The sequence below is a fragment of the Eriocheir sinensis genome, chromosome 57 (assembly GCF_024679095.1).
Source record: "Eriocheir sinensis breed Jianghai 21 chromosome 57, ASM2467909v1, whole genome shotgun sequence".
In the NCBI taxonomy this organism is placed as follows: domain Eukaryota; kingdom Metazoa; phylum Arthropoda; class Malacostraca; order Decapoda; family Varunidae; genus Eriocheir; species Eriocheir sinensis.
In genome coordinates, this window is record NC_066565.1 from 7,828,561 (window position 1) to 7,853,251 (window position 24,691).

General features: G+C 47.7%; 1 protein-coding gene across 10 annotated transcripts in view; it reads right to left on the reverse strand.

Moving 5' to 3' along the window:
* Positions 1 to 366: 366 nt before the first annotated feature.
* Positions 367 to 24,691, reverse strand: part of LOC126984779 (DNA polymerase epsilon subunit 2-like) — a 124,136-nt gene continuing 99,811 nt past the window's right edge. For 2 of the 10 annotated variants that reach the window (XR_007737739.1, XR_007737738.1), the window contains exon 10: positions 369 to 387. The gene's annotated coding sequence lies outside the window, so the exon portion shown is untranslated. Of the gene's footprint in view, positions 388 to 602; positions 710 to 2,384; positions 2,524 to 3,179; positions 3,262 to 4,953; positions 5,038 to 24,691 lie in introns of those variants that run through there. The other 8 variants (XR_007737736.1, XR_007737740.1, XR_007737733.1 and 5 more) reach the window with 8 other exon arrangements.

Sequence of the window (24,691 nt, forward strand, 5' to 3'; positions counted from 1 at the left end):
GGTGGGATGGGTAGCACACACACACACACACACACACACACACACACACACACACACACACACACACACACACAAATGAAATTATAAACACTGAACCCACATACCCCAATCAAACACCTCCACACTAAACATCCTTTTTCGACCGTCCATGTCGAGAAATGGAGGGAGGAGGAGAGGAGGAGGAGGAGGAGGAGGAGGAGGAGGAGGAGGAGGAGGAGAGGAGGGGAGACGTGGAGCCGCCAGCGGTGGAGTTGGCGGCTGTTCCTCAAATCCTTCCTTCGGCGACTGCGTGGGTGACTTCTTGGCCGCTGCCGCCGCCTTGTCCATCTTCTCCTTCCGGTGGATTTGATACTCAGCGATGAGCCGGCAGGTTAGCATGAAGAACACCTGGGGGGGGAGGGGAGGGGAGGTAAGGGGGGTTAGGTTAAGGTAGGCTAGGGTAAGGGAGGATAGGTTAAGTTAGGGGAGATTAAGTTAGGTTAGGGGAGGTTATGTAGTTTTATCTTTTAGAGTTCAAGGGCAATAAAACAAAAAAGGCATAAAAAACACTAGGTCCTGCCCCTGAACAGAGAGAAGGAAAAATGACAACGGGGCATAATTACCAGTGAGGGGGCGAGTCTCTCAAACTTGTCGCCCACCATCCAGTGATTGTACCTGGCGAACAGCATCATGAGGGCCAGGACCAGGTTGGCAAACTGCTTCACACGCTCTGAAAGACACAGAAACTGCTCAGCAAGGACTGTAGGCGGGCATCCTCAACACTTCCCCTCACATCAACTCTTTCCAAAGGCCAAGAAAAGGTATCAATTGCATTCTAATGACGTGAGGTAATCCAGCTTTCCAGACAGACAACAGATCAAAAATAGACAAACTATGTAGAGGAAGCATTAGTTTGAGAAGGCTATAAGAAAATCCAGCTTTCCAGACAGACAACAGATCAAAAATAGACAAACTATGTAGAGGAAGCATTAGTTTGAGAAGGCTATAAGAAAATCCAGCTTTCCAGACAGACAACAGATCAAAAATAGACAAACTATGTAGACCTCTTTTCCCAAAATTCAAAATTCAAAATGGCGCACCTTCACCCTGCCTCGGAGTCCCCGCCTGGGGGGGGACCACTCTGTAATGGGTAGGCGGTGGCCGAACTTGTAGCGTACTGGACCCACATTCGCCGCGTGATGGACGATGCGGGTTCGAATCCTCACGCTACCACTTGGATTTTTCAGTCACCGCCAAGTGGCTTAAAACTACCCACATGCTGTCCTGAAGACCACCCATCAACCCGGACTCTAGAGGAAGCCGTCCAAGCGAATCAAGAACGAGTTCCGGGGGGCAGCATGAGCCAATGCAAGATGGCGCCACTATAAACACTCGCCTGCGCCAGAACGGGCTGGGCCGACCATCAGGCCCCACCTGGAAGAAGCCTTGGGCCGACCATCAGGCCCCACCGGGAAGATGCCTACCGGCGCAATAGGCAACAACGTAAAAATAAATAAATAAATAAATAAATAAATAAAAAAAAAATAAAAAAAACTATGATCAATAGAATAACCATTGTATAAAATGGAAATAAAGTTTCTGATTCTGATTCCTCTCCCTTCCCTTCCCTATCCTTTCCTTTCCCTTTCCATCCCTTCCGTTCCCTTCCTTGAACTTCTCCTTCCCTTCTCTTTCCTTTCCTCTCTTCCTTCCTTTTTCCTTCCTTTCCTTCCCTTCCTTCCCTTCCTTGACCTTCCCTTCTCTTCCCTTCCCTTTGTCAGCCTTCCCTTCCTTGACCTTCCCTTCTCTTCCCTTCCCTTCCTTTCCTCTCCCTTCCCTTCCGTTCCCTTCCCTCACTCACCTCAGCACTGCTCTTCAGAGGGTTGGTCAAGTTATACACAAGCTCGGAGGAGTGGAAGATACACTGGTGAGGAGGCTGGAAGACCACGAGGGGCGGCGCCAGGCTCACCATTAGGCTGGGGAGGTACACGTGTTTGTTTGCTCCCCCTGCTGTCCTCAAGCCGGTTGATCTTGCCTATGATGACCGAACTGTTATTGTTGCAAAGTGAGGTTAAGACAAGATTATAAGTGAACTTTGAAGACTTGAACAGAGCTTGAGAACTTTGACACAGCTTAACTGATCGCATCTTAACACACATTCGCATCCCATCCCCCTCAGTGCGAACTGTTATTCCTGGAAAGTGAGGTTAAGACAAGAGAAAGTTTGAGGATGGAAGACTTGAACAGAGCTTCAGAACTTTGACGCAGCTTAACTGATGGCATCTTAACACACATTAGCATCCCATCCCCCTCAGAGTTAACTGTTATTGCTGGAAAGTGAGGTTAAGACAAGATTAAAAGTGAAGTTTGAGGACTTGAACAGAGCTTGAGAACTTTGACGCAGCTGAACCAATCGCATCTTAACGCACATTCTCCTCCCATCCTCCTCGGACTCACCCATCCAGGAACGCCTCCTCGGTCTGCATGTCCACTTTGCACACCTCCTCCTCGCACCCCTTGGCTATGCTCACCACCATCTCCGCGCTGTTGAGAGCATACGGGTTGAGAGAGAGAGAGAGAGAGAGAGAGAGAGAGAGAGAGAGAGAGAGAGAGAGAGAGAGAGAGAGAGAGAGAGAGAGAGAGAGAGAGAGAGAGAGAGAGAGAGAGAGAGAGAGAGAGAGAACTATCACTACAAGCTACAGAAATCCAGAGACAGAGACAGACAGAGACCAAATGAGAAGTAGACATAAAACAGCCATTATCAAGACACCTCTCCACCACAAATTGACCTCTCTCTTGGCCACTCTTTACTTTCGTCTATTATGGCAGCGTGAGTAGCGGCCTTTTTTCTATGCACTTTTTGTTGCCCTTGAGCCGTCTCCTTTGTAGTAAAAATAAATAAAAGCTACAGAAATCCAGAGAGAGACAGAGACAGACAAAGACACAGAGACAGACACACAGACAGAGAGAGAAAATGAGAAGCAAATAAAACATCAAGAGAGACAGAGACACACAGGGAGAGAAAATGAGAGAAAAACAGAGACAAAGACATAGAGAGACCCAGACAGAGAGAGAGAAAATGAGAAGCAAATAAAACATCCAGAGACACAGACATAGACAGACCCATCAATTAAAAGCCACAACCAGAGATAGAGACAGAGAGACATGTGAACAAAGAAAAAACAGGGTCGCCAACTCACCAATCAGCTCCAGGGACGAGGAGTTCAGGAGACCGTACTCAAGCCTCATAATGATGTCACCGTCCGGGTCCTGCTTGTCCTTCTGCAAACACCACCAACAGCGAGGTAAAAAAAGTCGCCGAGTCAAATCCTGCCACACCACACCACACCATACCCAGCCACACCACACCATACCCAGCTGCACCACACACCACACCACACCATACCCAGCCACACCACACACCACACCAAACCCAGCTGCACCACACACCACACCCAGCCGCACGACACACCACACCACACCATACCCAGCCACACCACACACCACACCAAACCCAGCTGCACCACACACCACACCCAGCCGCACGACACACCACACCACACCATACCCAGCCGCACCACACACCACACCACACCATACCCAGCCGCACCACACACCACACCACACCAAACCCAGCCGCACCACACACCACACCACACCATACCCAGCCACACCACACACCACACCACACCATACCCAGCCGCACCACACACCACACCACACCACACCATACCCAGCCCCACCACACCACACCACACCCAGCCGCACCACACACCACACCACACCACACCATACCCAGCCCCACCACACCACACCACACCCAGCCGCACCACACACCACACCCAGCCTCACCACACACCACACCACACCATACCACACCCAGCCCCACCACACACCACACCATACCCAGCCGCACCACACACCACACCATACCCAGCCACACCACAAACCACACCCAGTCACACCACACACCATACACCATACCCAGCCACACCACACCACACCCAGCCACACCACATTACTCTCCCTTTTCCTTCCTTGGGATTTCCTTCCCTTGCTCTGCCTTCCCTTTCCTTCCCTTCCCTACTGCAGCCTTCCCTTCCTCTTCCTCCCCTTCCTCTCCCTCCCATCCCCTTCCCTACCTTGGTCACTATAACTACTGTAGGCAGACACACTTCAGAAGTGGATCTTCATGTGCTTGGCAATGTCATCCCTTGTCTTAAAGAGCTTTCCACAAACATCACACTTGAACTCTCTAAGGCCATAGTGCCTGAAGACATGTCGATTGAGTGCCTGCTTCACACTGAACCTCTTCCCGCACTCTTCACACTCATGACTTTTTACACCAGTGTGTGTATCAAGGTGACTCTTCCGGATGAATTTTTTCCCACATTCCTTACATTCATAGTTCTTCACACCAGTGTGTGTAAGGGTGTGTGTATCAAGGTTACCCTTCAGGGTGAATTTTTTCCCACATTCCTTACATTCATAGTTCTTCACACCAGTGTGTGTAAGGGTGTGTGTATCAAGGTGACCCTTCAGGATGAATTTTTTCCCACATTCCTTACATTCATAGTTCTTCACACCAGTGTGTGTATGGGTGTGTCTATCAAGGGTACTCTTCCGGATGAATTGTTTCCCACATTCCTTACATTCATAGTTCTTCACACCAGTGTGTGTAAGGGTGTGTCTATCAAGGTGACTCTTCAGGATGAATTTTTTCCCACATTCCTTACATTCATAGTTCTTCACACCAGTGTGTGTATGGGTGTGTCTATCAAGGTTACCCTTGTGGATGAATTGTTTCCCACATTCCTTACATTCATAGTTCTTCACACCAGTGTGTGTAAAGGTGTGATATCTGAGGCCTTGCCTTGTGGTTAATTCTTTTCCACACTCCAGACACACAAACTTCCTCTCTCCTTTCTTGCTGGAGTTGCCAGCAGCCAGTTGCTTCATCTGGTGACCACTGACCCTCCTGCCCCCTGCAGCAGTCTGCTCCTGCTTGTCCTGGCCACTCATGCTGCTGTCCAGCCCTGCAGGTGAGGCGGCCCCAACCTTTGCGGAAGCTGAGTGTGTTGTTGTTGTCCTCGTTCTTTCCTTGTTCTCTTTTCCTCCACACATCGGCGGCCAAGGGTCCGTGGTCATGGTCGAGGGTAGACGTGCCCGTGAGAGCTCATTAAAAGTGAAGGAATTCTCCAATAGTAATATTGCCAGATGAATGAATCGTTCGAAGAATAATCCGTCTAGTAAGAAGGCGGGCACAAAAACCAAGGATACTGTTGGATCTGGCAAAACAAGCCTTGCGGCTGGGGGCGGGGATGATCAGCTGACAGGGGCAGACGATAGCGACGCAGATAAACAAACAGACACATGCCCAGTCTGTAAGGTTAAGGTTGGTGAGGAAGACAAGGCTCTAGGCTGTGAACTGTGTGAAATGTGGCACCACATAAAGTGTGAGGAGGTCACTGAGGCAGTGTATAATTTCCTGAGCAGCAATCAAGTAAGTAAGATTCACTGGTATTGTACCAAATGCGATATTGTTGCGGGGAAATTGTTCAAACAAGTAACCAACACATCCAAGAGACAGGATAAAGTAGAAAGACGTATGGATGCCCTGGAAACTAAAACCACTGAGGCCTTAGAGGAGATCAACAGTGATGTCAAGAATCTGAAGGAGGAAATTAGAGATGATATCAGGTCTCAAGTGAACAGTGAGTTCAAATCTAGGATTGATGAAGTCAAGCAGAAAGTTGGGGAGGAAGTCAAGAGTGTGATTAATGAAGCAGTGGAAAGCAAAACAGTTGATATAACAGTCGACACGAGGAACAAAGCAAGGCGGATCCAGAAAATCAATTTTGGGGAGCCCGCTGGTAAAATTTCATAAGTTAGCGACAGCCTCAAACAGTGAAGACCAATGGATAGTGATGGCGGTTCTTTGCTTAAAATCAGCAGCACCCGAGCAATCAACGTATATGTGACAAATGAATTTTTCTTGTATCTATATATGAAGTGCAATCAATATTAAGTTGGCAAGCAATAACAAGAAACAATTCAAATTGCACATCCGACCCGTAAAAAGGCAGATCTGAACAGGTAGAAATCATCACCATACGATCACTCAAAGAAAACTAAATGTTTATTTCAATATGTAAGCAGCAAGGGTGATCATAATACAGGTCATATATAAATTACAAACCTGACCTTTACAAAAAAGAGCTAATATGTGAAATTAGACGCAGCTGAAGATAAAAAGGAATTCTTATAGGGCTTCTTTTACACGGGATTGAGGTAACACATTTGCAAAGATTGGCTGATCTAAAGAAATATATTTACAAATTCCCAAGTATTCAACAAGTGCCTCACCAAGCAAAGAGTAGTCGGCGGTTTTTTTCGCCGAATTTGCTTATCAATCTCTCGACTGAAATGGGGATATCGTGGTGGACACAGAGGAGGGCAAGCCTGTTCAGGCGCTCTTGGCCGACGGTACTCCTCAGATGCTGGTGCTGGCGTGTGCCTGGGCTTCTTTGATCGTTTGGAAGACCGGAACAGATAATGCCCAGCGCTCCACTTCTACCTTCACGAGTGTCAGGGATTCAATGTCGAGATCGTAGAGCTTCGCCACTTGAAGCACAACCGCATGCAACATCCGTTTCTGGGCCTTTGAGGAGTTGCTTGAGCTGAAGTGCGACAGGCACTGTGTCGTCACCGAACCGACTCTTCAACTCAGCCAAGATGTGGTTCATGAATGGAATGTACACCGCCCGGCGGTAGTACTCCTCAGCATTCTCGCACGGAACATTTGATCGCTGGGTCTGTCGTCCACAGAGTCGTGGCACAGGGATGGTGTCATGCGATGACCCCACCTCGACCAAAAGCTCTTCCGCTTTCGTGAACACGTCGTGAAAATGATTCTCCGCATCTGCTCTGAACTCGGCAAAAATGGTCTCGATGCCACGGCATCGGCTGACACCAGGTGGCCATCTTTCCTCTGAAGTTTGGCTCGGCTCGAGAGTATGTGCCAATATACACTCCACTACAACCAGTCCAACGAGAAAGCAGGAAACACGTATGGCGATGAGAAGGAGCCCAGCGGTGGCGTTAAGTTCCTCCTCGAGAAAAACAGCGATGACAGGCAGAAATTCAACGAAAACCATCATTCTGTCATGCCTCTCAATCCACCTGGTGGGGCACAGGGGAACAAGCGTTTCGCACTTGGCCGAGGTAAGCTTGACAACCTCTGTGAAGCGGAGAGAGCGCACATTCAAAGAATGAACGAAGCTGTACACCTGGGTCATATTTGAAGAATGAAGGAAGTTGTACACCTGGGTCAGTGTTTGAAGAGCGATCTTCACTTCCTTGACGTCACACGCCTTCGTCAGTACAAGATTCTGTCGGTGGCTAAAGCAGTGGATAGGCTTGGCCAGGGTGTACTTCTTCATGAGTACTGCGGCACACCCTTTGAATGTTCCCACCATGGCACTTGCTCCATCGAAACCAAGTCCCCTGCACTTGGCCATGCTCAATCCGAGGTCTTCAACGGTGCGCAAAAGGAGCCAGGCTAAACCTTTACCGGTGAGGTCATGAGCACGCACAAAGGCAAGGAAGTCTTCCCTTATTTCCTCTTCCAAGTGCCGAATGATGATAGTGGCCTGCACTAAAATTCACTTTCTGCTTGCATGTGAGGAATGAGGTCACACAGATTTTTTCCTAGGCCTTTAAATCTTGCTCTATAATATTCAATATATGATTCCGGAACTTAAATACTGAAAATAAATAAAGAAAATCCTAAGTTCTCCAGAAATGCAACAGAAAGGTACCAGTTTTCGTTTTGACTTTCAGAAAAGTGGACATTTTAGCAGATGGGGGGGGGGGGGTCATCCAACACCCCCAGCCCCTCCCCCCCCCTAGGAACGGCGTACTACGGCCCTGTACGAGTATGTAGATTGTTAGATGAGTGCGGGGCCATAAGAGCGCGGTGCCCATAAATTTAAATCTTGCCTGAGCATCCTGTCCACCTCCGCATAGTAAAGCCCAAGGAACCACAGAGGAGGAATTTTTTAAAGTTTGGAGGACAGCGTCCAGAGCTATCTAGCGGCGGCCGGCTTCGCTCCCCAGCTCTCTAGCTTTTTAGGGGTATCTTAAATATATTTTATGTTTTCTCAATTCATGGGTATTTCAAATATTTTAGTTATCCTAATATTTTTTGGGGGGGGGCCCGGGTCATCTGGCTCCCCACCCCCATATCCGTGCCTGCATATGCCTACACATTCTGTATTATACAGTAGAGCCCCATTTAGCGCAAGAATTAGGTGAATGAACGCGGTCGCGCTAACTGAATTCGCGCTAATTGAATAAAGTAACCAATATGAAAAAAGTTATTTGGTGCACACGTGGGTCTGACTTTTGGGTTTGATAATTACTCAAAATACGCAGTCATCAGTTATCGAGTCGTGATGGTGACTCTTGCAGCCCAAGGTGTCGGCGGCGGCAGCAAGTGGGTGTGACAAGGGTTTGGCCCCAGCAAAGGTTCTGAGGGCAGGGTGTGGGCGTCGTGCCCGGCCAGGCCGACATCACACTCGTTATTATTGAGCGTGTTACGGTGACGGCGGCCACTCAGTCAATAGTGACGCCTTGCCTCATCTGCCCCGCCATGGCAGGTAATAGTAACGCCCCGCGGGGCCGACGCGGCGACGCCCCGAGGATGGCGGCAGTGGCGGCGGCGTGGTCGGGCCACGGAGTGTGACAGTAGCTGCTGCGGCGCCACACGGGCGGCGATCTGTGCACCGCCCCCAGCAGGAGGCGGCAGGTGAGGCGGGCAGCCTCTGAGGGGGGCCAGGGGGGGTAGGACGACGTTAGGGAGCATGAGAGACTGGGACCGTGTGGGAAGTGGTGGCGGGGGGCTGTGTTGTGGTGTGAGGCAGGCCACCCAGGCCACCGCGCATCATGGCGGCCTGGCGCAATTTTCAAAATTCAGTCGTGGTAGCTGTTCGCGCTAACTGAGGCTTTCGCGCTAATTAATTTTTTTCTTGGTAGATGGTGGCTCGCGGTAATTGATCCCGCGCTAAGTAGGGCTCTACTGTAGTTGCAGCACATTATAAGCGAGTCAGTTATGTACCGAAGATCCGCATACACTTGAGATTTTCTGTGGGGGGGGGGGGGATTTTTTTTTTGGGGGGGGAACAAGCTTTTCGCGCTTGGCCGAGATAACCTTGACAACCTCGGACCGCATATTCGGAGAATGAACGAAGTTGTACACCTGGGTCAGGTTGTACACCTGAGTCAGGTTGTACACCTCGGTCAGGTTGTACACCTCGGTCAGTGTTTCAAGAGCGATCTTCACTTCCTTGACGTCACACGCCTTCATCAGTACAAGATTCTGCCGGTGGCTAAAGCAGTGGATTGGCTTGGCCAGGGTGTACTTCTTCATGAGTACTGCGGCACACCCTTTGAATGTTCCCACCATGGCACTTGCTCCATCGAAACCAAGTCCCCTGCACTTGGCCATGTATTAGTATCTGGATGAAGGTAACGCTGTGGATGTTGCATATTGTGATTTTGCTAAAGCATTTGATAAAGTTCCACATTGGAGATCAATTGAGAAAATAAAAAGTTATAACATCAGGGGCAACATTTTAAACTGGATAGCAGCGTTCTTGACAGAGAGAAAACACAGAGTTATAGTAAATGGAGAAGAATCAGACTGGCAAATGATTACTAGTGGAGTGCCCCAAGGCTCAGTGCTTGGACCACTGTTGTTCATTATGTACATAAATGATCTACCAGATGTAGTACTCAACAGCGAATTATTTTTGTACGCTGATGATACAAAGGTCTTCAGACAAACTGGTAAGAGAGAGGACTGTGTTAGACTGCAGGAAGATCTCTACAGGAAGCAACATTGGTCGGGGAAGTGGTTGTTGGAGTTCCACCCTGAAAAGTGCAGTGCTATGAGGCTAGGAACATCAAATGAAGAAAAGGTCACATGCAACATGAGGGAGGAGCTAAGGGACATCACAGTGGAAAAGGACCTGGGAGTTTGGACTGATTGCGAGCTGAAGTTTAAAGAACACCGTGCAAGGAAAATCAATAAGGCTAACGGATTGCTCGGACTGATCCGACGTACATTTGTGACACTGGATGAGTCAGAACTCAAGTTATTGTTTATTGCCTTAGTTCGACCACACCTAGAGTATGCAAACCAAGCCTGGTCCCCGAGCAAGAAGATGGACATTGAGGCAGTGGAGGCAGTTCAAGAAGAGCCACCAAATTGGTACCAACCTTGAAGAACTTGTCATATCCAGAACCACTACAGAAATTAGGCCTCCCAACCCTGTCATACAGACGATCAAGAGGTGATATGATAGAATTGTTCAAGATCATGAATGGAGTGTACGACAGTGACATATGCAGCGGCCTCTTCATGGATCAAAATTATCAAGCTACACGGGGACATAGTAAGAAGATATATAAACAATGTGCCAGGTTAGATATAAGAAAATATTCATTCTGTAATAGACTGGTGGATATCTGGAACGGCCTCCCTGAAGCAGTAGTGAGTGCACCATCAGTTAAAACCTTTGAAAATAGGTTGGATAAGGCATGGAGATCACAGAGACAAAAACTTGACCACATGGTAGCCATTGATATTGGGCACGGGTCCAGTCAACTCGACCACGGAGACCACCCGAACGGAAACACAGAGACCGGAGACACAGGCTTTGTTAGCCTCTTCCGGAATTCTTCTGTGAGTTTCTGTGACCGTCGGGTTCTTGTTGTTGGTGATAGTCAGGTTCGTTATGTTGACAGGTATTTTTGCTCCAAGGATAAGAACAGGACGAGGGTGTGTTTCCCAGGGGCAGGGGTGGGCCATATATCAGACAGGATTGAGGCGTGTATGGCAAGCGAGGGATCGAACCCCATTGTCTTTCTCAGCTGTGGCGGAAACAGTTTCTCTTTTTCCAAGCGAGGACCTTCTCAGGCGTTTTAGAGAATTGTTAGGCAGGATACGTGACGCTGGTGGGTCGCCAGTAGTGTGTGGCGTCCTGCCAAGGAGGGGCGTTGGCGATGGATGGCTGTCCAGGGCGATAACAGTGAACAGCAGACTTGCTGAGCACTGCGAGCGAAATGGGTGGCTGTTCGTCGACAACTGGGACCTCTTCTTTGGCAACGACGCCCTCTACGCCCGTGACGGGATACACTTGACGTTCAAGGGTGTTGAGGCTCTCTCAGACTCCCTTGAGCGAGCACTTGGTACCCTGAGGGATTTTTTAGTATAGGTGAGGGGGGAAGGAGTAATGGGAGCAATGGGAGGAGTAATGGAAGAGGACATCTAGCTCATAATATAACCAGGCAGCTTAGAAGTAATTATAGGGGAGTAACAGAGGGCGGGCTAAGAATCTTCTATACTAACAGCAGGAGCCTCAGAAACAAGATAGACTTACTAAGGGGTGAAGCTTGTTCAGAAAATTTTGACATAATAGCGATCACTGAGACATGAATAGACACTGCCAATAGAAATTTTAGATCAGAATTTGAAATAACAGGTTATCAGATGTTTCACAAAGACAGAAGGGGCAGAAAGGGGGGCGGAGTTGCGCTATATGTTAAAGACTCACTTAAATGTTTAGTTGACATTCAGTCAAAACTAACATGGATTCATAATCAGTTTGGGTGGACGTTTACAAAGGGAAAGAAAAACTAACTCTAGGAGGCCACCCAGCCTTAACAGGCAGGACACGAGTATATTACTACAGGAGACTGGCAGGGCGAGTAGGAGTAGAAATGTCTGCATAATGGGGGACTTTAATTATAGGAATATAGACTGGGAAGACCTAGTGGGTGAACTGGAAGCCGAGGACTTTCTTGAAGTTATACAAGATAATTTCCTTAAGCAGGTAGTTACTGAGCCTACCAGAGGAGATAACATATTAGACTTAGTCCTAACCAATAATGGGAACTTGCTACGTGAGTTGGAGTTGGGCGGAGAGTTAGGAAATAGTGACCACAGAACGATTCGTTTTAGCTTAGACTGGGCGGTAACCCGCGAACCAAACCCAGTGTTAGTGCCAGATTTCAGAAGAGCAAATTACGAGGGGCTTCGAAGACATCTTGAAAGGGTAAACTGGGATAATTTAGGGATTCATGAGGGCCACAACTGCGGATTGGAGAGCCAGGAGAACCAGGTAGAAATGTCTTACAATAATTTAGTTAGAGTAATAGTAGAGGGGCAAGGACAGCTTATACCACAGCGAACACTTAGAAAAGAAAACAATGATCCTAAGTGGATGACTCGTGGACTAAAACACGGGATTGGGTTAAAGAAGGGAATTTATCAGAAAATAAAGAATGGTGAAACACATCTCAGGGGCCGGTACGTCGAACTATCTAGATTGGTTAAGAAAAACACCAGGATAGCAAAAAGGAACTATGAGATCAAAATAGCAAATGAGGCGAAAAGTAATCCTAAAGGCTTCTTTCAGATGAATAGAACAAAAACACGGAAGAAAATTGGACCGCTGAAAACAAACACAGGGGAGCTAGTAGAAAATTACGAAAATATGAGCACATTGTTGAACGACTACTTCCTTTCAGTATTCACACAGGAGGATCGAACGACTATACCGGAAAGGGTTCAGGTGTACGAGGGCGGGGATGGCGATAAGTTGAGGGATATAATCATTACCAGGCAAGTATTTCATGATGAAATAGATAAGCTTAAGAAGAACAAGTCGCCAGGTCCTAACGGGATATTTCCGAGGGTATTAAAGGAATTAGGTGATGTACTCAGTGACCCACTAACTGACATCTTTAACCCCTTCGCGCCGGATGTTCAAAAAGCCCGCCTGGCTGATATACGGAGTGCTCGGCCGGCGCGCGGGAAACCTGAGCCGGCATGTATCTGCTTGTCGCCTCCGTATATTATGCTGCTGAAAGCCCTCATTACATGTATCCCGTATTTGCAAAGCGGCATACACGACGAGTCAACATATACCTGCTATGCATAATATAAATTGCGTCAACGTGAAATAAAGAAAGGGGAGAAACGGGGAAGGGGGAAAGAAATAGAGAAAGAAGATGATTGTGTAAAGGAGGAAGAATGTCGAGAAATTATCAGCGAGAGAGAGAGAGAGAGAGAGAGAGAGAGAGAGAGAGAGAGAGAGAGAGAGAGAGGGGGGGTGGGCGAGACATGATGGTGTCGGCGCCACCGTTGCCAGATTATCATACTCGTAGCCTCGTATTTACCGGTTTCTGACCCATAACTATTGCCAAAACACACCAATAATTAACCATTCTAATGATAACTGTATATGAAGGCAATTATTGGGGTCGAGGAGGCAGATTTTTGGGTCGGAAATTGGCAGACAGGAGGCCGAGTACGACAATCTGGCAACGTTGGTCGGCGCCTCGGTGTCTGAGAGAGAGAGAGAGAGAGAGAGAGAGAGAGAGAGAGAGAGAGAGAGAGAGAGAGAGAGAGAGAGAGAGAGAGAGAGAGAGAGAGAGAGACAGCCAATGAGACTTCCTAATTTTAGAAACAAGGCGGGAAGAAGGCGGTGCATACTGTAGCTCATTTTTTGTGATTGGTGGGAACAAGGATGGTGGGAGGAGCAATAGGATTTCAAGGACAGCATACGGCGTCTTTACTTAGTAACCAACACAAAGTACGGGACAACTCAATAGAAGAAGAAACAGAATAGAAATATGACGCCTACGTAGGCGTCATCGTATATGCTACTGGGGCTTCACGGCTTCATGACGCCTACGTAGGCGTCATCGTATTGAAGGGGTTAAGATGTCGGTAAATACTGGCTATGTGCCGAGCCTATGGAAAGTAGCTAATGTGACGCCGATTTTCAAAAAGGAGGACAGGTCAGTTGCTTCAAACTATCGCCCAATTAGCTTAACATCGGTTATAGGCAAGATGCTGGAGTCCATAATAGCCAGGAACATTCGGGAGCATTTAGAGAAACGTAGCTTAATTCACGACTCGCAGCATAGGTTCACAAAAGGTAGGTCATGCCTCACCAATCTCTTGTCCTTCTACAATAAAGTATTTGAGGCAGTTGACAGAGATGAAAATTATGATGTAATCTATCTTGATTTTAGCAAAGCGTTTGACAAAGTTCCTCACCAACGACTGTTGCTTAAATTACAGGCTCACGGAGTAGAGGGTAAAGTTTTGAACTGGGTCAAGGCGTGGCTTAGCAATAGGAAGCAAAGAGCGCAAATCAATGGTAAAAGATCTGACTGGAGATGTGTTACGAGTGGGGTCCCACAAGGTTCGGTATTAGGTCCACTTTTGTTTATTATTCATATCAATGACTTAGATACAGGAATTAGTAGTGATGTTGGTAAATTTACAGATGATACCAAGATCGGTAGAGTAATTGAGTCGGATCAGGACGCTAGTATTCTCCAGGGTGAACTCAACAGATTGTATGACTGGGCGGATAAATGGCAGATGGAGTTCAATGTAGGGAAGTGCAGTATTCTGAGTGTAGGTAGGAACAACCCCTCACATAACTATTGCTTAAATGACACTCTCATAAGCAGGTCTGGGTGCGAGAGGGATTTAGGGGTCTTAGTGAGCTCTGATCTCCGTCCAAGGGCACAATGCATTCAAGCTAGAAATCGAGCTAATAGGGTACTGGGATTTATTTCAAGGAGCGTAAGCAACAGAAGCCCAGAAGTCTTCCTCAAACTATATTTAGCATTAGTTAGACCTCATCTTGACTATGCGGTTCAGTTCTGGTCACCTTACTATAGAATGGATATCAAAATGTTAGAATCGGTGCAGAGGAGGATGACTAAGATGATTCAGGGGTTAAGAAACTTGCCATACGAGGAAAGACTCAAACCGTTAAACTTGCATTCTCTAGAAAGGCGAAGGGTGCATGGAGACATGATTGAGGTTTATAAATGGATGAAGGGCTTTAATAAGGGAGACATTCATAAGGTTTTGTTGGTAAGAGAATCGGGTAGGACACGAAGTAATGGGTTTGAACTGGATAAATTCAGATTCAACAGGGACACAGGCAAAAATTGGTTTACAAACAGGGTGCTGGATGAGTGGAATAGGCTTAGCAGTCACGTGGTGAGTGCCAATACAATTGTCACATTCAAAAATAGACTAGATAAATTCATGGACAGCGATATTAGGTGGGGTTAGATACACGGGAGCTTAGGGTCAAAGGAGCTGCCTCTACAGAATGGACGTCAACTTGCTAGAATCAGTTCAGAGGAGGATGACCAAGATGATTCAGGGGCTGAGGAGCCTCCCATATCAAAATAGGCTGAAACATCTAAACTTACATTCACTAGAGAGACGAAGAGTGCGGGGAGATCTGATAGAAGTATTCAAATGGGTCAAGGGTTACAACAAAGGCGATATAAGTAAAGTACTGAGAATTAGCCAGCAGGATAGAACTCGCAGTAAAGGATTTAAATTAGAAAAGTATAGATTTAGGAGATATAGGCAAGCATTGGTTTAGTAATAGGGTGGTGGGGGAATGGAATAGACTCAGCAATCACATAGTTTGTGCAGGGACGATAGCTTGTTTTAAGAGTAGACTGGATAGCTACATGGACGAGGACGACAGGTGGCAGTGAGGTGTGGGTGCAGTCGGGTGACGGGGTACTGGATGCGTGCCTAGTACTGCCGGTGTTGTGCGAAATAACTTGACCGACAAATAATTAGTAACATCGGTATCTGCTCATGCGCGGCTAGAACTCGTGAGTATTTCGCACGTAGACGTGCGAAATACTTATCAACCTGCGAAATTATTATAAATAGCTCAGTTCGTGCTCACACTGTTCTCTTTAGGTTTATAAAGCAACAACAAGTGTGTAGGGTAATAATAAAGTTTGTGAGATATAAATAAAAGCCTCCTCAAGCAAGATACATCATAATGAGCCTCTAAATTATGATCGTCAATGCACTGATAGGTATTTTTTCTTATGTGGCTTCCTGACCTGCCATTGCAGGCCACACATTCATCACAAGATAGCTTTAGGTGATCATGGAATCAGAAAGTTTGTTCATACAATCTTCAGTATTATAATAATTAATCAACTCGTGCGTATTTCGCACGTATAGGACCTGCGAAATTATTATAGCTCAGCTCGTGCTCACAGTCATGCAGTGATAGATATCCTTCTTCTTGTGGCTTCCTGACCTGCCATTACAGGCCACATGCATCACAAGATAGCTGTGACGTACCTGAGTTTGTTCGTACAGTCTTCAGTAATTTAATAACATAATTTTACTATAGGACTTGCGAAATTATTATAGCTCAGCTCGTGCTCGCAGTCATGCACTGGAAGATATTCTTCCTCTTGTGGCTTCATGACCTGCCATTACAGGCCACATGCATCACAAGATAGCTTTATGTGATCATGGAATCTGAGTTTGTTCATACAATCTTCAGTAATGCAATTAATTGAGCATTTTCACACCATCCCTTGCGACTTTATTTCTAGTTTCCCCCTTTAGCAATGACGTGATACTCTTCCAATCACCTGCTGAAGGACATTGTCAGCATACCAATTCTTTTTATGACTTACCTTTTGCCATAATTTTTTCAGTCCTGTCACCACCACCATTAACCCTGTCTTTACATAGTATGTGTTATGGATCACTGTTCATTCTCTCCATACCTCCCATTTTCTTTGCATCCTTGCCATAACTTCTGACTCATTTCGTGTCTGTATTTTCACTTGACTGAATCAGCTTAGTTTTAACCCTTACTTTTTATTAATTGTTCATACAGATTAGTTGGTTTCTTCATGATGCAGCTTGCTTTTCCTGTTTAGCTTAGCTTTATTTCCTGTTAACTGTCTACTGTAAGAATTGTTAATGTTCATCATTATGAGGTAATTAAGAGAAGCAAGGGTGGGATAAACTATCCTAGTATGTAAAGGAAAATGAGACAAAAAAGTGAAGGTGAAAGTGACATTATGTTTATTGAGGGTGTTTAACAAGGGTATAGGAAATTCCTGATTAAAAGAAAAAAAATCTGAGAAGCAAAGTTAAGAGGAACAGGTTGAGTTGAGCACATATGCTAAGTGCATATTGTGTCATTACTGCAACCCTAGAGACAATGGAGGAGACACAGGGCAAGTGTGCCAGAACTTACCTTCCTCAGGTATCAACCACTCCACAAAGAAAGGTTGGAAAGCTGGGAAGGCTGGTGATGACTGCCTCAGGGCTGGGACCAAGCCTAAAGGCTGGATTCTTAGCTACAAGTTTTTTTCTATGCACAAAGAAGGTTCCAATGGGGAATGTGAGTACATTCATATATTTGAATATGACAGCTGAAAAATACAAGCAAATGAGGAAAGAGTGTGTGGCATTTATGGGCCTGGAAGATCAGGAGGTCCTAGATGTAGGAAACTGCATATAATCTAACATAAATAAATGAAAAAAAGCATCAGATCAGAAAATTAGCATATTGATGTTTTTTTTTTTTAAATATAACATCTGTATCATTATATGCAATGTACAACAATGTCCTGAGTTCCAGGCCAATAAATGACACACACACACACACACACACTTTCCTCATTAACTTGTATTTTGCAGGTGGTATCCTTAAATTTCTGAATGTAAACATATTCCAGCAGCACTTATGTGGTGTAAGGATGAACCATATAGCCAAGGATCTATGCCTTGAGTTCATTTTCTAGAACACAGTAAAGAAAAAAAAACAAGATCAGGTAAAAAAGTTGTTCCAATGTAGGTCATGATTATTATGCCTCTATGCTAGAGACGACCTGTAAAGTGCTGGGCACACATATAGGGCTTAACTCGGTAGCTGCAGGGACCATGTTTCTTAAAGGCGCCTTTAAGCAAAAAAAAGAAAAATTGAGAAATAATCATCACTCGCGCAAACCATTTCATAATATGTATCAACGCATTTGTGATCAGTTTATGCAGCATCTATTTTGGGGGGTTTATATCATGGAAAAAATTTGTCCCATCACTGGTATACAGTAAAACCACAAATTTGGCCCATCACTGCTACAGTTTTTTTATCTTTTTTTTTACAGCATAAAAAAATAAAAATAATGAAAAAAAAAAAGCCCACTACTCACTGCTCCTAAAAAGAGTACAGTGGAGTGGCCAAAAGAGAGGTCAATTTCGGGATAAGAGGGGTCCTGATATCCTCCTCTTGAAAGAGTTCTAGTCGTAGGCAGGAGGGAATACAGATGAAGGACGATTGTTCCAGAGTTTACCAGCGTGAGGGATGAAAGAGTGAAGATGCTGATTTAACTCTTGCATAAGGAGTTTGGACAGTATAGGAATGAGCTTGAGTAGAAAGTCGTGTGTGGCGAGGCCACAGGAGGGGGGGAGGCATGCAGTTTGCAAGTTCAGGAAAGCAGTCAGCATGAAAATATCGATAGAAGATAGAGAGACAGCATGGTTACGGAATTAAAGAGGTAGAAGATTATCAGTAAGAGGAGGAGAGCAGATGAGATGAAGAGCCTTAGACTCCACTCTGTCCAGAAGAGCTGTATGAGTGAGATGCAAGTGAGATGCATACTCCATACGAGGGCAGACAAGGCCCCTGTATACGATAGCAACTGTGCGGGGAAGAAGAACTGGCGGAGACGATACAGAACGCCCAACCTCGAGGAGGCTGATTTAGTGAGAGAGGAGATGTGAAGTTTCCAGTTAAGATTTTGAGTTAAGGATAGACCGAGGATATTTAGTGTTGAAGAAGGTGACAGCTGAGTGTTGTCGAAGAACAGGGGATAAGTGTTTGGAAGATTGTGTCGAGTTGATAGGTGGAGAAATTGAGTTTTTGAGGCATTGAAGGACACAAGGTTCCTCTTACCCAATATGGAATTGATAGCAAGGTCATCAGTGTATGAGTGGATAGGACAGCTTGTTATGAAAAGATCATTGATGAATAACAGGAAGATAGTGGGTGATAGGACAGAGCCCTGTGGAACACCACTGTTGATAGGTTTAGGGGAAGAACAGTGACTGTCTACCACTGCAGAGAAAGAACGGCCGTAAATGAAACTGGAGATAAAGGAACAGAGAGAAGGACAGCATCCAAGAGAGGGCAGTTTAGAAAGCAAAGACTTGTGGGGGGCATGCTGAATGCTGATTGGTCATTAATCTAGGTAAAATATAAGGTTTGGAGCATATGCTATGAATGTAGAATGTATTATTGCTCATATTTGTCAAGCCAGCCAGTGAGTGTGCTGGGTACAACACTGCTGCCCCAAGACACAGGCTCACAGAGACATCAGAACTACCACACTTGTCTTAGGATGCTGTATTTTTTTATTGATTTTACTTCAGCTAAATACAGAAAGATCTGAACTATTTTCAGCTAACAAAAACCCAGTTAACTAACAGATAGTAACCTTCTGAAAGAGTAAACTATCACCACAAAATATCCATTTATTGTTACTACACTGCTACCAGCATAACCTATAACTCATAATGTCCGTCGGTATTATATTGGCTTTGGTTTGTAAGGTGATAGATACATTCAGTTGATAAAAGCCTGTCATGATGTGCCTCTAAAGTTTGCTTGTCCAGGCATAGATAAGTACTAGTAACAACCTCTTATACATAATAGTTTCTCCTTATTTTTATCACTATTCTGTATACCTCTCTTCTAGCATATGCTACAAAAAAGGAAAATCATTTCAGTAGCAGGCACAAAAAAATACAAGCTAACAAAGTAATATACAAATAATGTACTGTAGTGCGGCAACTGTGCCTGATGAACGAGCCTCCCATAACCCACTTATCCAGTGGGGTACCACTTTTGCCAACTCGGTAGGGAGTGGCTCTCTTGTCACGCTGGTTGCGGGTTCAATCCCAGCCCAGGCAGCCTGCGAATACCCTCTCCTGGTCTTGATTAATTTCTCGTGTGTTGTTTGATACAAGCAGAGGTTGTGCAGGAAAATAGAGGAAATATAAAATACGCTCTCGGGGTATGACAGTACAAACCTGTGTATGCACTCACAGCCCTTCACAGGGATCACTTATTACTCTTATTTGTTGAGGTCTTCAGCTTCAGTACTGACCAACAAATGCCTTGTAAACATGATAAGATACAGTGACTAATAATTCAGTCACCCAACAATGTAAGCTCCATATCAGACCCAATGTGGAGGGCCATCCAAGAACCTTGGCTTTCACTTTTCCTTTATTTTTCCAAATACCAAGAGGCATAATTGCTATTATGACATTTACTATATATAGAGGCAACAATTGAGAGGCCTTCTACTATCAATATACACCTTAAAGTAATAGTAAAAACTTATAACTAGTGCAATATAGTGGTAAGAAATAACACATCTGTATGATCCAGAATAGTTGTGAAATTGCTTTTTTTTCTCTTATCTCACTCAATTTCCTTGTTCATGAATACTGGCGTTCCCTTTCCCTTTATTCACCCTAATTTTCAGCCTTTCTTTTATCATAGAAACAGCCTATAACACCTCAAAAGCCTGTGAAATAGGCCAGTGAAACGAACTTGTGACCGAGCCTCTTCTTTATCTCTTTCTCTTAATATCCAGCATCAGAGTAATCCCATAACACATTAACAATAACTTGAGATACTCTCTGTTGATATGAAAACCTACAGATGATAATATTCTAGCTAAAATCCATTAACTAAAGCTGTGAAACAAATTACTTACCTTCTGGTTTCGACTTATTTCGCAGCTGTTGTTGTCAGGCCGCGTATGCGTAGATACCGATGTTACTAATTATTTGTCGGTCGACTTATTTCGCACAACACCGGTATAACGAGGATCAAGCCTCTACCTGTAACCCCTGTAACTACACCTCACCCTTCGTGAGTAGTGGGGGGGATTCTGGAGCTGCCCTGTGTAGGCCACCCGGCCTCTTGCAGTTTCCCTATGTTCTTATGTTCTTATGAGTGGAGGGCGGCCTGTCTTGTGCAGGACAGCTTACCTACTTCTGCTGCATGAGAAGGTTAAGACTTCCCGGCGGCGGTGGTGGAGGTGTTGTCCTGGCAGTGTTGGGGCTGAGGGTGTCGCTGGCCAGCAGGTCCCCAGCGCTGGCCCGTGGGTGTGGAGCCTTCGTCGTCTTCTTCTTCTGGGGTGTTTTAGGGGGCTGGTTGGGCAGGGCCAGAAGGGATGCTGCTCGGGCCTCGGCGCGTGCTGTTGTTGTCACCTGGCAGTGTTGCCAACTGGAGCTTTCCGCTACACGCACGACCCTCAAACACGTTACATTGGACCACAAACGATACAACTTGTAAATATATTTCCACATCAGACGAAATAATGTTATCTGCTGGTTACTGTATAGCCAGGTACCCAAGGCATCTTTTCTCGTGAATAATAACTTATTAGATTCTAATCAGTTTGGCTTCCGTACGTAAGGCTCACTCAGTTGATGATCAGCTCCTTCTAACATATGATGACGCCACCTGCTGGCTTGATCAGGGGCATATGGTCGACCTTATACTATTTGACTTTAGTAAATCATAACATTATGATCAGTAAGCTCTCCCACATCGGTATAGGGAATCCCTTACTCTCTTGGATACACGGATTTCTGAACGGTAGAATATTGAGGTTGTGGTTGGGGGTTCTGAGAGTGATTTTACGCATGTAACTAGTGGAGTTCCCCAAGGGTCTGTCCTTGGACCAACCCTTTTTCTCATTTATATTAACTTTGTGGCTCACGGTCTGACCTGTAAATACAAAATTTTCGCTGATGATCTGAAAATATTGTTACGCCAAGGCTTAGCTTAGTTTAAATTGTAATTGGCGCCACGTGACGTAATGAGGGTTCCCTGCGGCCCCGTTGAGGGGGCGGGCTGGAGAGGGACGCCATGCGGCGAGGAAGAGTGGAGACGGAGAGAAGACAAAGGACGCGCTCGCCTGTGCTCTGTGCCTTAGGACTTAATCGCCTGTGATTTGTGCCTTGACTGCCTCCCCCTTGGACTATAAGGATTGTACAACGTGCTATTGCTTAGTAAACCCCAAGAAAGTCCGCCCTGTATTTAATTGTGCCTCGCTGTGTGCTCTGTGGGTGTGTGCGAGTGTGTCCGCCGGAGTGTCTTTGTGTCTGCTGTCCGCCTCGTGGGAGCACTGTGTTTTCCATAGCGAGCCCAGTTTAAGTAATTGGGAGAGCACCTGTCTGCCTGTGTGAGGGGTAGACAAGTGGAGTATAACAGTGGTGTCAGGAGCGGGGTGGAAATTGTGCTGTGAGTGGACGGGCAGACAAAGAGTGACGCCTCGGGCACAATGGACCTCGGCGAGCACGGTGCGGCTGGCGGAGCGAGTGGTGGGGGTAGTGGTGACCTTGAGGCTGATGAAGACGCTAAGCCTGGCCAGCTGGAGTTAATTGCCTCAATGTTGGCTGGCTTGAGGCAAGAAATAACGCTTCAAGGTCAAAAGCAGGCACAGCAGGCCGAGCGCTCCGAGGCACAGGCCAGCAGGCTTGAGGAGCAGGCCCGTGAGCAGGCCGAGCGCTCCGAGGCACAGGCCAGCAGGCTTGAGGAGCAGGCCCGTGAGCAGGCCGAGCGCTCCGAGGCACAGGCCAGCAGGCTTGAGGAGGCACTACAAGCAAGCTTGGCTTCTGTGCGGCAGGAGGCACGGCAGTATACCGATCAGGCCTGTGAGGAGGTCCGGGTGAGCTACAGAGGGCCTAGAGGCACTGAGAGGTGAGGTGCGGGAGGTAAGGTTTGAGGCGAGGCAGGCTGCCGTGTGTGCTGCCCCAGAGGAAGTGCAGAGTGAGCCTTTGTGTGATTGGGGGCAGTGTCAAGCCTCGCTGAGGCCACGCAGTGCATTCTCTGAGCCTCCGGGCCTGGCGTGTCCGGCCGGGGGTCACGGTCGGGGTTCAGCGGCTGGCGTGGGCTGCGGCGGGGCGCGAGCGGCAGCCCCGCCACTGTTGCCAAACAGCCCGCCACCCTCGCCTCCTCACCTAAACCCTACCCTGCCTCCTTTCTTGCCCCGAGTGCCTGCCTTCTACCCTGCTCGTTCGTTTCCTTCCCACGACCACCGCAGGCGTAAGCCGGCTGAGTATGACGGCAAGGTAGCTTGGGAGGCCTACGTTGCTCAGTTCGTCATGCTCGCAACAGCTCAAGGGTGGACTGAGGAAGAAAAGGCGCTGCAGCTGGCAACGGCGCTGCGGGGCCCGGCACTCGATTCTCAGCCACCTTCCAGCCACCAAGCAAGCTTCCTTTACCAGCCTGTCGGAAGCCTTGCAGCGCCGCTTTGGGCACAGTCACCAGGCTGAGGTGTACAGGGCTCAGCTGAAGAAGAGGGCGAGGCAGAAGGGCGAGACGCTGTCACAACTGGCGCAAGATGTGGAGGCCCTTGTGAGGCGGGCTTATCCGGCTGCTGGTGAAGACATGACGACCGTCCTCGCCCGTGACGCCTTCGTAGATGCTCTGCAGGACCACCAGCTGCAGATCTACGTAAAGCAAGCCCACCCTGGTGACCTGCAGGTGGCTTTGGCGAGGGCCATGGAGTTCGAGGCGTTTCTCAAGACGTCAAGCCGCCTCGCTGACTACGCCAAGCCTCGGAACGACGTGCGAGGCCGGAAGGCGAAGTTCGAGCGTAAGGCGGCGTCGAGGAGACGAGCCCCGAGTTTGGTGGCCGTTGCTGGGGCTGCGGTGAGAAGGGCCACAGACGCGACCGGTGTCCGAGGGGCGAAAGACGCGTTCCCTCGACCGGCCGAAGTCTGGGGCTTCAGACTTGCTGCAGGACTGCGGCAAGTCTGATCACCGCTCCAGCGCCTGCCCCAAGCCGAAGCAAGTGGCGCAGGCGGGAAACAGCAGCGGGCTGGACAAGGGGGCGACTACCCAGCCTGCCAAGGTCGACACGCCCCCACTTGTGTAAGATGCCGCCATACCACTAGTTCGGTGCAGGTGGAGGGCAACGTAGACGGTAAGTCTTGCCGCCTGACAGTCGACACCGGGGCTGAAAAGACCCTGGTGCGCCCCGAGTTGCTGGACGCTGAGCGGCTCCCAGACGCCCCGCAGAGATTGTGCGGCGTGACGGGGCATTGCGTGGCACTCCAGGGGCCTGTAGTGGCTCGTGTCGGCGTGGGCGGCGCAGAAGAGCGGCTGCCAGTGTACGCCGCCGACCTGGATGAAGAGGGCTTGCTCGGTTTTGACTACCTGGTGCAGACTGGCGCATGTATCGACTTTGGACGGAAGCGGATGAGGGTGCACGGACAAGAGGTGCCCTGGCTTCCGGAAGTCGGTTGTGCCGAGGTAGTGACGGCCGAGCGACTGCACCTTGCCCCCAGGACGGAGCGACGAGTCCAGTGTCGACTGTCGAGGGTGATGCACGACGCGGAAGGCATAGTAGAACCCTCAGAAAACCTGCACCTGACTGACGGTGTGGCGGTCGGGAGGAGCCTCGTGGGAGCGGGGGAGGAGTTAGTGACAGTACTCGTTGCTAACTTCTCTGACGAGGCTCGGCGACTACCCGCTGGTGCCAGACTAGGCACATGTGAAGAGGTGGAGCGAACTGAACAGCCGTCGAAGAGTGCGTCTACGCCTGCGGAGGGAGTGCTGCCTGACTTCCGAAGACCTGGCGCTCAGGGGCTCCGCTAACCTGACGGAGTCGCAGGCGGAGAGGGTGCGCCACACCTTGACGCAGTACTCAGACGTGTTCAGCCGGGGCGACTTGGACTTGGGCCGCACGTCGCTGGTGAAACACAGCATCAACACTGGAACCAGCGCGCCCATCAAGTGTCCCC